An 11,088-nucleotide genomic window follows, 5' to 3' on the forward strand; every position below is an offset into this window, starting at 1 on the left:
CACTGTGAAAACCACTGTGAAAAGTTTCATGATTCACAGAATTTGAATTTTCTACAGAAAATGTTGTTCTTGGGGATCCAGCCTTTGGAAGTTCTCCTCTGTAATACAACTCCACATTCTGTTGATAGACTGAATTGTTGATTTTAGATTTCTTGATCTCCAACTCGTGGCTTTCTAGTCTTTCAATTAGCAAATCCACTGTCAACTCTTCAGGCTTGATTGTATTCTTCAACATCAAGGCAAAGTATTGCCAATCTTGCTCATTCGGCAACGAATCGAACAATTTATCGACCAACTCCTCTTAAGTGTATGTGATTTTGTGTCTTGCCAGTTCCATCTTCAAATGCCCAAATCTCTCGATCATTTTACAAACAGATTCATTCTTCATGCAACCAAATAAATCAAACTCTTTACGTAACAATTTCTTTTTGTTTCTCACAATTTCAGAAGTACCTACACATTTTCTCTCTAAAGCTTCCCACAAACTTTTCGATGTTTTCTCTTGTTCAAGTAGCGAAATAATATCCTCTCTCACTGACTGTTTTATCAAAGTAATCATTTTGTATTCAGCTACAACATTTTTTACATCTATTTCTGTGAACTCTTTTTCATCTATTAACTCTCCTCCTTCTTTTACTGGTTTTGTATATCCGTATTTTAGTTTTAACCAACTTTCAGGAGCAAAATCTTTTACCCAACCCTCAAAACGATTTTTCCACCAGTTATAATCTTCAATCTTCATTAATTTCGGTGGTTTCTGTTGGCTTCCATACATATTCTCGTATTTCAAATTCTCTGAAATCTCTTTCGAATATTCTCTTGTTTCAGATCTTCTTTCGGATGATTCTGAAGTAAAAGCATTGTAGAACGTGTTGTAAAATTCTTTACCGCTGCTCGACATCTTCAAACACCTGGACAAATACAAACAAACACAGTCAGTTTAAACAGTATCTAATAATCTGAAATAAACTGACACTCGGTTGTCCTGAAATGATCTTGACGTGAAAAAGTTCACTTTCAAGCGGAATATGAATCTCAAGCGAAATCAGACTTTTGAAGCGAAATCATTTGTGATGTTCAAGCGAAATCAGTTTTTAAACAGACATCCACTTTCAAGCGAAATCAGAATAATATTCTCAAGCGGAATCACTTGAATAGCATTTTGGAGCGGAATCAGCTGGTTTTTCAAGTGGAACTACTGTTTCGAGCGGAATAACTGGCAATTTCAAGAGGAATAGTATGTTTCAAGCGAAATCAGCTGAATATTTCAAGCGGACCTATAAAGTTCGTTCAAGCGGAATCACAAATTTTGTCCATTTTTATCACTTTTAATCCGAATTATGGTCTCAAACTCTCAAGGCTTTGTTATTATACTGTTTTGTACAATCTGTGAAAAACTCAGACCATTTTGACCATAGAAACTTGTTCAGATTGGAAAAGAAGATGTAGAAGTCAGAAAACTGATGATATCAAGCTAAACTCTTCTTCCTGAGCTCTGATACCACTTGTAGGATCGTTGTTTGACCCGAACGAGTCGTTCAGAAGAGCTTTATATCCGATTCAAAGGCGGAATCAGTGAAACGGACGTGGAAACAACTTGATACTATTAAATTTGTCACTTTGATTAATTCTAACACTGATTACAACCTGGACAAATTTTGGCAGCACCTCATTACAAATTCCGAAGCCGTGTCAAATGAAAACACAAGTGTCCTATATATACTAGAGCTGATTTCGCTTGAAATGGTCAAGGACAGTTTCAAGCGGAATCTGATTATTCTGATTTCGCTTGAAATGTCACTTGACACTTTCAAGCGGAATCACCTCCTATAACCTGAAAATCTGTTTCTCGAACCTCGGACACTAATTTTCCTATTCTATCCTATTACATGATACAAGACGAAGTCAACAGACATAGTGCACTAACATGATGGAGTGTCCACAAGAAAAGACTTTGCATTCTCACGAACCAGCAATGAGGGCATTGTGTTGGTTACCCACAGTGAAGGATCCACACACAGAATGTCTCGAGGACAAAGACCACTAGACTTCAGCAAATGTCGTCTACTAATCTTTCTCGTTGACACCATCCCACTTGAGCTTACTTCTACAACCCCATAAACCGGTTCACGAATCCCTAGGTTAAGAGAATCTGACCAATACGTGACATTCCTCCGAGAACCACCGTCCTCCGCCTTATCCTCATCATTAGAACTCCGGCGAATCTTCGTCTCCGTGTCCTCATGGTAGACCTCATCGTTATCACCTGTTAACATCTCCTCAGTTGATCTCGTACACCATGCCCTAAACCTAATAGTCGGCGATATTTTCTGAAACAAAGTATCATTCGTGTTTCGCAGAGAGATCAGTTGACATTTGGACTCGATCAAAGTGTATCCGGTAAAGTGAAGGTGAGATGAAGGTTGAATGAGTGGTAACTGAAAAAACTAAGAAGATGAAGAGATCGTTGTTATTAATGCCCTTATTGTTAGTTTCCAGCAGATCAAAAAACTATCAAGACCAGAAAAATTCATACTGTATGACAATAAGTGATGAGCAAAAACTTAAATCTACAATGAATCTGAGTTATTGAACGAAAATTAGTGATGAATCAGACAATAGAGATGAAACGACTTCAAATCATGAGAAATAATCACCAAGAACACCAAAATTCAAAATAAAAAACACCAAGATCTGAACGTTTTCCACCTAGTCTAGGGTTTCAAAGTCAAGAAAAAAACCCTAAAAAGAATCAAACGCAAATCAGCGAAAGAACAATTGGATCTGAGCCTTAATGCTCTAATACCATGTAAAAAAACTATGGTATCTTTACAAAACAAACGAACATAAAGGATTTACAAGAACGAATACGAACAACAACGTTCAAACCCCAGAATGAATTAGAGATAACTGTGTGACAACAGATTAGATCCAGAAGAAGTGTGTGTATCTGTGTGAGAAAAATCTCAGCCTCTCCAAAAGAGTGAACTTTCGTACTCCTTTATATTGCAGCATAATTGACCTAAAAACCTTGGCCCAGTTCCATCTGAATCGTTGCATCAACCCAGCCCAGGTTGTAACACTCTTTTGACCATATACAAGCCAGCAAGCCCAGATGTTCAGCCCATCACATATATAAACAAAAAACAAACATATAAGAACAATTAAACTAACAGATAGAAAATATAAAACTGAAATATTAAGATATTATTTTCAACAATTATTATGCATTAAAATATTTATGTATATGAAATATAAATATCTATTATTGGTGAATGGAATGAGAAAATGACATGTGACTTTAATAGTATTTTTGAATGAGAAAATACCATATATATATATATATATATATATATATATATATATATATATATATATATAGGGGATCGCTAAAATGAAAACCATCTCTAGTTGTAAAAACCATAAGAATCACTTTATGGCCCTTAGATCAACTAGATGGATGGATGTGATTAAAAGTAGTTAATATTAATATTAATATTAAAAGTTTTTTGTCTTATTATGTCTTTAATATTATAATCCAAAAGGGTATTTAAGTAAAATAACTCTATTTTGTCTTTTTATATATATTAATTTTAAATTATCTTTTTTGTCCTATTCATTAATTACTTTTTATTACTTTTATTTTTTAAACATAATTTCTTTATTAAAAACATTTTTAAATTCAGATTTTTATTAAAAGATTTTTATACTTTTTACAATTTAAGTTTTACGTTAAACTTTTTACGTTTTTTTGACGCGCCGTTTTTAACGCCGTTTTTCAAGCGTAACAGGCCGTTTTAACGCTGTTTTTTAACGTTGTTTTTTAACGCCGTTTTTTAACGCGCCGTTTTTAACGCCGTTTTTTACGCGCCGTTTTTCACGCGCCGTTTTTCACGCGCCGTTTTTTACGTGCCGTTTTTACACGCCGTTTTTACGCGTCGTTTTTTTAAGGCGTCGTTTTTCTCAATCGGCGTTTTTTTAACACGCCGTTTCTAACGCACCGTTTTTAACGCGCCGTTTTTTAACGCGCCGTTTTTTAACGCGCCGTTTTTTAACGCGCCGTTTTTTTAACGCGCCGTTTTTTAACGCGCCGTTCTTAATCGGCGTTTTTAACGCGCCGTTTTTAACCCACCGGTTTTTTAACGCGTCGTTTTTAACCCACCGCTTTTTAACGTCGTTTTTTAACGCGCCGTTTTTTAACGCCGTTTTTTACGCGCCGTTTTTCACGCGCCGTTTTTCAAGCGCCGTTTTCACGCGCCGTTTTTTAACGCCGTTTTTTACGCGCCGTTTTTTCACTTTTACGCGCCGTTTTTTCACTTTTACGCGCCGTTTTTTAACGCCGTTTTTTACGCGCCGTTTTTTCACTTTTTTAACGCGCCCCTTTTTGTACACTTTTTACGTTTTGCGTTAAAAATTTAAACTTTTTACGTTTTACGTAAAAGTTTTTACGTTTTAGTTTAAATTTTTACGTTTTACGACAAACTTTTTACGTTTTACGACAAACTTTTTACGTTTTACGTTAAAAATTTAAACTTTTTACGTTTTAACGTAAAAGTTTTTACGTTTTACGTTAAAATTTTTACGTTTTACGTTAAACTTTTTACGTTTTACGTTTTATGTAAAACTTTTTACGTTTTACGTAAAACTTTTTACGTTTTACGAAAAAGTTTACCTAAAACTTACGAAAAAAATTTACGAAAAACTTACGTAAAACTTACGAAACACTTTTTACGTTTTACGTTTTACGTAAAACTTACGAAAAAATTTACGTAACACTTTTTACGCTTCACGTTTTTACGTTTTACGATAAAAAGTTTACGGTTTACGTTAACAAGTTTACGGTTTAATTTTTTTTTTTTACAAAAACGTTTTTACGCAAAACCGAACGCAACAAAAAATCGCCGTTTTTTTACGTTAAATTTTTTATGTTTTAACGCGCCGTTTTTTTACGTTTTAGGTTAAAATTTTTACGTTTTAACGCGCCGTTTTTTTATGTTTTACGTCAAAAAAAGTTTACGTTTTACGATAATAAAGTTTACGGTTTACGTTTTACGTAAACTTTTTACGTTTTACGTCACGTTTTTACAAGCCGTTGTTACGCCCCATTTTTTACGTCCCGTTTTTACGCGCCGTTTTATATCGCACCGTTTTTTAGGTCCCGTTTTTACGCGCCGTTTATACAGCCCGTTTTACGTGCCGTTTTTTTACGCCCCGTGATTTCACACCGTTTTTGCGACCGGGTTTATACGTGCGGTTTTTTATTCCCGGTTTTACGCACCGTTTTTTAGCGCGCCGTGTTTTATGTCCCGTTTTTACGCGCCGTTTTTTTGCCCCATTTTTTACGTCCCGTTTTTACGCGCCGTTTTTACGACCCGTTTTACACGCCTTTTTTTTTACGCCCCCGTTTTTTAGGTTCGTTTTTTTACGACCCATTTTAAGCCCCGTTTTTTTCTCGCCGTTTTTGCGACCGTGTTTTTACGCGCTGTTTTTTATGCCCGTTTTTTACGCGCCGTTTTATATCGCGCCGTTTTTTACGTCCCGTTTTTACGCGTCGTATTCACGCCCCTTATTTACCCGCCGTATTCACGCCGTTTTTGCGACCGGGTTTTTAAGTGGCGTTTTTTATGCCCGGTTTTACGCACCGTTTTACGTCCCGTGTTTACGCGCCGTTTTAGCGTCCCGTTTTTATGTCCCGTTTTTACGCGCCGTTTATACGGCCCGTTTTACGCGCCGTTTTTTTACTCCCCGTTTTTTTTCACCCCGTTTTTGCGACCGGGTTTTTACGTGCGTTTTTTTTTCCCGGTTTTACGCACCGTTTTTTAGCGCGCCGTGTTTTACGTCCCGTTTTTACGCGCCGTTTTTATGACCTGGTTTACACGTCGTTTTTTTACGCCCCCGTTGTTTACGTGCGTTTTTTAGGACCCGTTTTACGCCCCGTTTTTTCACGCCGTTTTTGCGACCGTGTTTTTACGCGCTGTTTTTTCTGCCCGGTTTTATGCGCCGTTTTATACCGCGTCGTTTTTTACGTCCCGTATTCACGTCCGTTATTTACGCGTCGTAAATTTTTTTTTTTTTACAAATTTTTTTTGACGTTTTACGCTTTACAATTTATATAACACAATGTTTTACGTTTTACATAATAAGGTTTTACGTTTTACAATTGACATAAAAAAGTTTACGTTTTACAATTGACATAAAAAAGTTTTACGTTTCACATAGAAGTTTTACGTTTTACGTTTAAAGTTTACGTAAAACGTTTTACGGTTGTAAAAAAACATTTTTTACAAAAAAAGTTTACGGTTGTTAAAAAACTTTTTTTACAAACAATTTTTTACATGATTTTACAAAATTTACAAGTCTCTAAGGTACATGTACAATGCCTTACATGATTTTAACATATGATATTTTGAAAGTTTAGCGGGGATACATAAAATTACCAAAAAAAAAATTTTAAAAATAAATAAAAAAATACTTTTAATCGTGTAACCCATCATCCTTAACAAGCTTCATGGTCCACCATCTTCAACTCCTGCGATTTCTTTACATTCAAGAAGAACTCAGTTATTACAGACTCATAATAAGATGGCAAAATTAAACACAAGATACCCATCTTCTTTGTCAGCTTTAATCATATCAAAATTAAAAAGATGCAATCCAAGAGCAAGTCTCAAGCCTCTAGCCACCTCATCAATAAACACCGGGTCAGGCATCTCTACATTCTAATTACTTCCCCCTTCATCACCCGAAATCACCGCACTCGATATCTTCGAAAAGCTCATAACTCCACCGGATTCCACTGCCAGTTTCTCCATGCTCTCTTTTGAAACATCCGGCAATGATTCGACATCGTTAGTTTTTAATGATTCGACATCGTTAGTTTTTAATGATTCGACATCTCAGAGAGGACCACCGGCAGCCGCCGACTCCACCGTTTTGCCGGTCGCCGGTCCGATGTGGGTGTGTGGTTGAGGGAGACGATGGGTGAGGGTTATGGTTGTGTGGATGAATTTCTTGTGTTACAGATCCGAAGGGGTGGGGGATGCCATTGACAGTGGTGGGGGATGCCATTTACAGTACCCTTTGATTTGGTTTGATTTGAGTTATAATTTGGGTTTCTTAAGAATATTAGAGTGCAGAGGATTTGTTGAGAGAGATGAAAATGGTGGTAAAGGAGAGAGAGGAGAGAGGAGAGAGGAGAGAGTATATAAAGTATAAAGAGTCAGGGGCTTTAATTGAGGAGAGAATGAAGATTTGACATTTTGGGTAAATGACCAATATACCCTTTATGTTGGCATCACCTAATTGGTTGAGAGTAGTTCTCGCGGTTCTTACAACTGGAGGTGGTTTTCATTTTAGCGGTCCCCTATATATATATATATATATATATATAGGGGAAGGATGTATAGAAAACCCACTTTAATTTAGAAAACCCGGGAAACTCAAAGCTCCCGATGTTTTTTTTTTATTGAAAAAATTTACACATGTTATATACATGTTTTTAAGGGTTTTGGGCAAAAAAAATCAAAAAAAGCGCCGAGTAGATATTTTTTAAAAAAATAAACAAGTTTTGGTGTAACACATGTTACATTCATCTAACATATTTGAAACATGTGTTACACCAAAACTTGTTTATTTTATTTAAAAAATATTTACTCGGCGCTTTTTTGATTTTTTTTGCCCAAAACCCTTAAAAACATGTATATAACATGTGTAGATTTTCTCAAGAATAAAAAACATCGGGAGCTTTGAGTTTCCCGGGTTTTCTAAATTAAAGTTGGTTTTCTATAGATACTTACATTATATATATATATAGGGTTGGGCTCTATAAGAAACTCCATCTTTTTTAAAAAACTTTGGAAACTCTATGTGGTCCATTGATCTTGTTTCATCTTAATAGATTAAGGGTCATGATTTGTTTAGACAACTTTTAGCATTTAAAACATTAAAATACTCCATGCTGGTACAATTATAAGGGCATTTTGGGTAGTGAAGAATCACCTTTTGAATTGGAAAGTACAATCAGAGCAATCAAATCACCATAACACTCCTCATTTTTCTCTTACCTCTTTCTCTTTCTCATTTCTTCTACCCCAATCTTGAAGACAAACAAACATGAGAAACAACCACCACCAGCAACCATCTTCTCCAGGAGAAACAAACAACCAGCACCAGCAACCACCTCCTCCGGCGAAACTAACCGGACTTCTTCTCCGGCACTCTCTCTCCTCAATAAACAACAACCACCAGCAACCACCTTCTCCAGCGAAACTCACCGGACTTCTTCTCCGGTGCTCTCTCTCCTCTCGGTCTAATTGCTCTTGGTAATTTACTATTTTCCAATTTGGTTCAATATGCTTTTAGTTATATTCATTTTCAATAGAAAACTTGGACCAAGATACTGTCGAAAAATCGAAGAACCAAGATCCTGTCAACAATAAGTTGGTTTTGATTTTTAATTGTCATTTACTTTGATTTTCGTTCTTCACAATTGGTTTTATTTTTTCCAGAATTAAGAATGTTGCCAAAAGATTAATTATTTTTCAATATCATTGATTATTGTTTCAAAAAAAAAGAATGTCGTTTATAGGTAATAAATTTCAATACTATTGATTTTAGTTTGGTTATCATTCTTCTGGTGTTTATAAATTTTGATTTTGATTCATGGATTACTTGTTTTGGTTTCAAACTCGTTTGATTTTGATCCATGGATTAGTTATTTTTGTGTTAAAAAAATGTGTTTGGTGGTTTGGGGATTTTGATCTGAACAGTAACTGTTTTTTTGTTGGTTTGGTTGCCTTGTTTGGTGCTTTTTGATCTGAATAGTAACTGTTTTTTGTTAGTTAGGTTGCTTTGTTTTGGGCTTTTGATCTGAATAGTAACTGTTTTTGTGCGTTATAGTACAGAAACAGACCCATAACATGTGTTAATCCCCTGTTAGAATGATATATAACGTGTGTTGCTTTACAGAAACATACCAATAAAGATATTCAATCGACAAGCTGGATGGATGTAGGCGACGTTAATGCGGGGACATGTGTTAAAAAAAGATATTCAATAGGTCACATTTTTTTGGGAAGGAACTCTTCGTTCATTTATAACATGTGTTAGTGGTTCATGCTGTAACAGAACACCATGATGTAACCTGACATCTGTTCATGTATAACTTGTTTAAGCCACTGTTAGAACGATATATAACGTGTGTTAACCTTGGTTACTAGTAATATATAATGTGAGACTCTTATTATTTTATCTAGGACGTGTTGTTAAAAATGTTCCGGATGTTAATGAAAACAAATGTGAAAACAAACGCTGACATAAACGTAACACATGTTAATGAAAACAAATGTGACCTTACATGTACACTAACACATGTTAGTATCTGACCAACTATTGGGGGCAGTCATTTTTCCATCGTGCGATCCATTCGGCCTTAGAGAAACAAAAATGATATTTTTTGGATTCAACAACACGTACCAGTAACACATGAACCACCTAAGAATTTATACACACGTACCAGTAACACATGAACCACCAAATATCCCCTGGAAGTCATTGTCCATCGAAGGAAAAATTACTGCGTTTCATTTTATTTATTCCCAAGTTACCTATACATGTGTTACCATACATGGTCCGCTATTCATATTTCACGTTACCTGCCATCCTCCTGCTGTCTGTACATGTTAACACACGTTATACACATGAACCACTAACACAAGAGCCACCAACTACCCCCTGGTACTACTGGGGAAAGTCATTTTTCCATTGAAGGAATAAATACGGCGTTTCATTTTATTTATTCCCAAGCTACCTATAAATGTGTTACAATACGTGATCCGCTAATCATATTGCACATTTACATGCCATCCTCCTTCTGGCTGCACATGTTAACACACGTTATATTTCGTGTATATCGGGAACTTAACACATGTTAATGAAAACACGTATGTTACACACGTTATATTTTTGTTTGTGTGTACCATGTGCCATTCTCAAATGTTGTTGCTTTTGCACTCGTACTCAGTCATCCCCTACGTAAGAGAAAAATACCCGGATAGTCCCTGTGGTTTCACCTTTTTTCACCTATAGTCCCTATCTTTCTAAAACTACTTGAATAGTCCCCAAGGTTTTCCGTTTTGTTCTCGGATAGTCCCTGGGTCTAACTTCAGTTACTTTTCTCTGTTAAAATGATGTGAAATGACAAAAATACCCTTTCCTTTAAGAGGCCAAACCACAGGGACTATCTGAGCATCTTCTTCATTTTTGTTTATAAAACCCCACCACCACACCCTCCTCCACCCTCCACCGTGCCGCCGCCGGTCTCCGCCGCGCAGAACCACCGTCGTTGACTGGTTTGACTTTGTTTGACCCGAACTCCTCGTTGACGGCTATTGACCGAGCCCGAAACAAAACCCAAACCACCACACTTCATCTTCAACCTCCACCCTCCACTTCATCTTCAACCTCCACCCACCATCACACGACGGCGGCTCATATAACTTCTCTTTTTTTCAACTTATCATTTATTCTTGCTTAAATTTGGAGTCCTGACTATATATTTACGCAGACTTTTGATCAGATTCAGTGAATGTAGTCAAATCTACGAATGAACTTACAACCAGCGGATGGACAGATTTCAACAGTTTCTGCTAATGAACAAAGATTCTGTTCAGCAGCGGATGAATCTGTTCAATAGTGAATGAACTTTTTCAAGTGACTGGGCCTGTTTTGGGCAATATTAACAGTGAATAGATTTTGTAATGCAAATGGACAGCTTTCTGGGCAAATTAATAGCAAATGGACTATTCTTCGCATGTACAAATTTCTGCGAAAAACATTTCTGTAGTGGATAAACTGAACCAGCTTGTTTCAGCGATCAAACCCTTCGAATTCTCCAATGCACTTTTAATTCTACACTGAAACTGCAGCGAATGAACCTGTTATCTGCAGATAAATCTGTTCTCAGCAAATAAGACTGTTCGAAATCAGATTTCTAGGCCGTGATTAATTCTTGATCTGTAAACAGTACAACGAATGCAGCAAATGAACTGATTTCTGTTTTGCGCGAATAAACCGGATCGAATCGGAAAT

At 36.3% G+C, this 11,088-nt stretch overlaps 1 long non-coding RNA gene across 1 annotated transcript; it reads left to right on the forward strand.

Annotated features, from left to right (window-relative positions):
* The first annotated feature begins 8,072 nt into the window (after positions 1-8,072).
* Positions 8,073-9,249, forward strand: LOC110910038. Its single transcript, XR_002575799.2, has 2 exons — positions 8,073-8,321; positions 8,968-9,249. It is a non-coding gene; the product is annotated as an uncharacterized LOC110910038 (long non-coding RNA).
* The last annotated feature ends 1,839 nt before the right edge of the window (positions 9,250-11,088 follow it).

The sequence above is a fragment of the Helianthus annuus genome, chromosome 15 (genome assembly GCF_002127325.2).
Source record: "Helianthus annuus cultivar XRQ/B chromosome 15, HanXRQr2.0-SUNRISE, whole genome shotgun sequence".
Classification (NCBI taxonomy): Eukaryota; Viridiplantae; Streptophyta; class Magnoliopsida; order Asterales; family Asteraceae; genus Helianthus; species Helianthus annuus.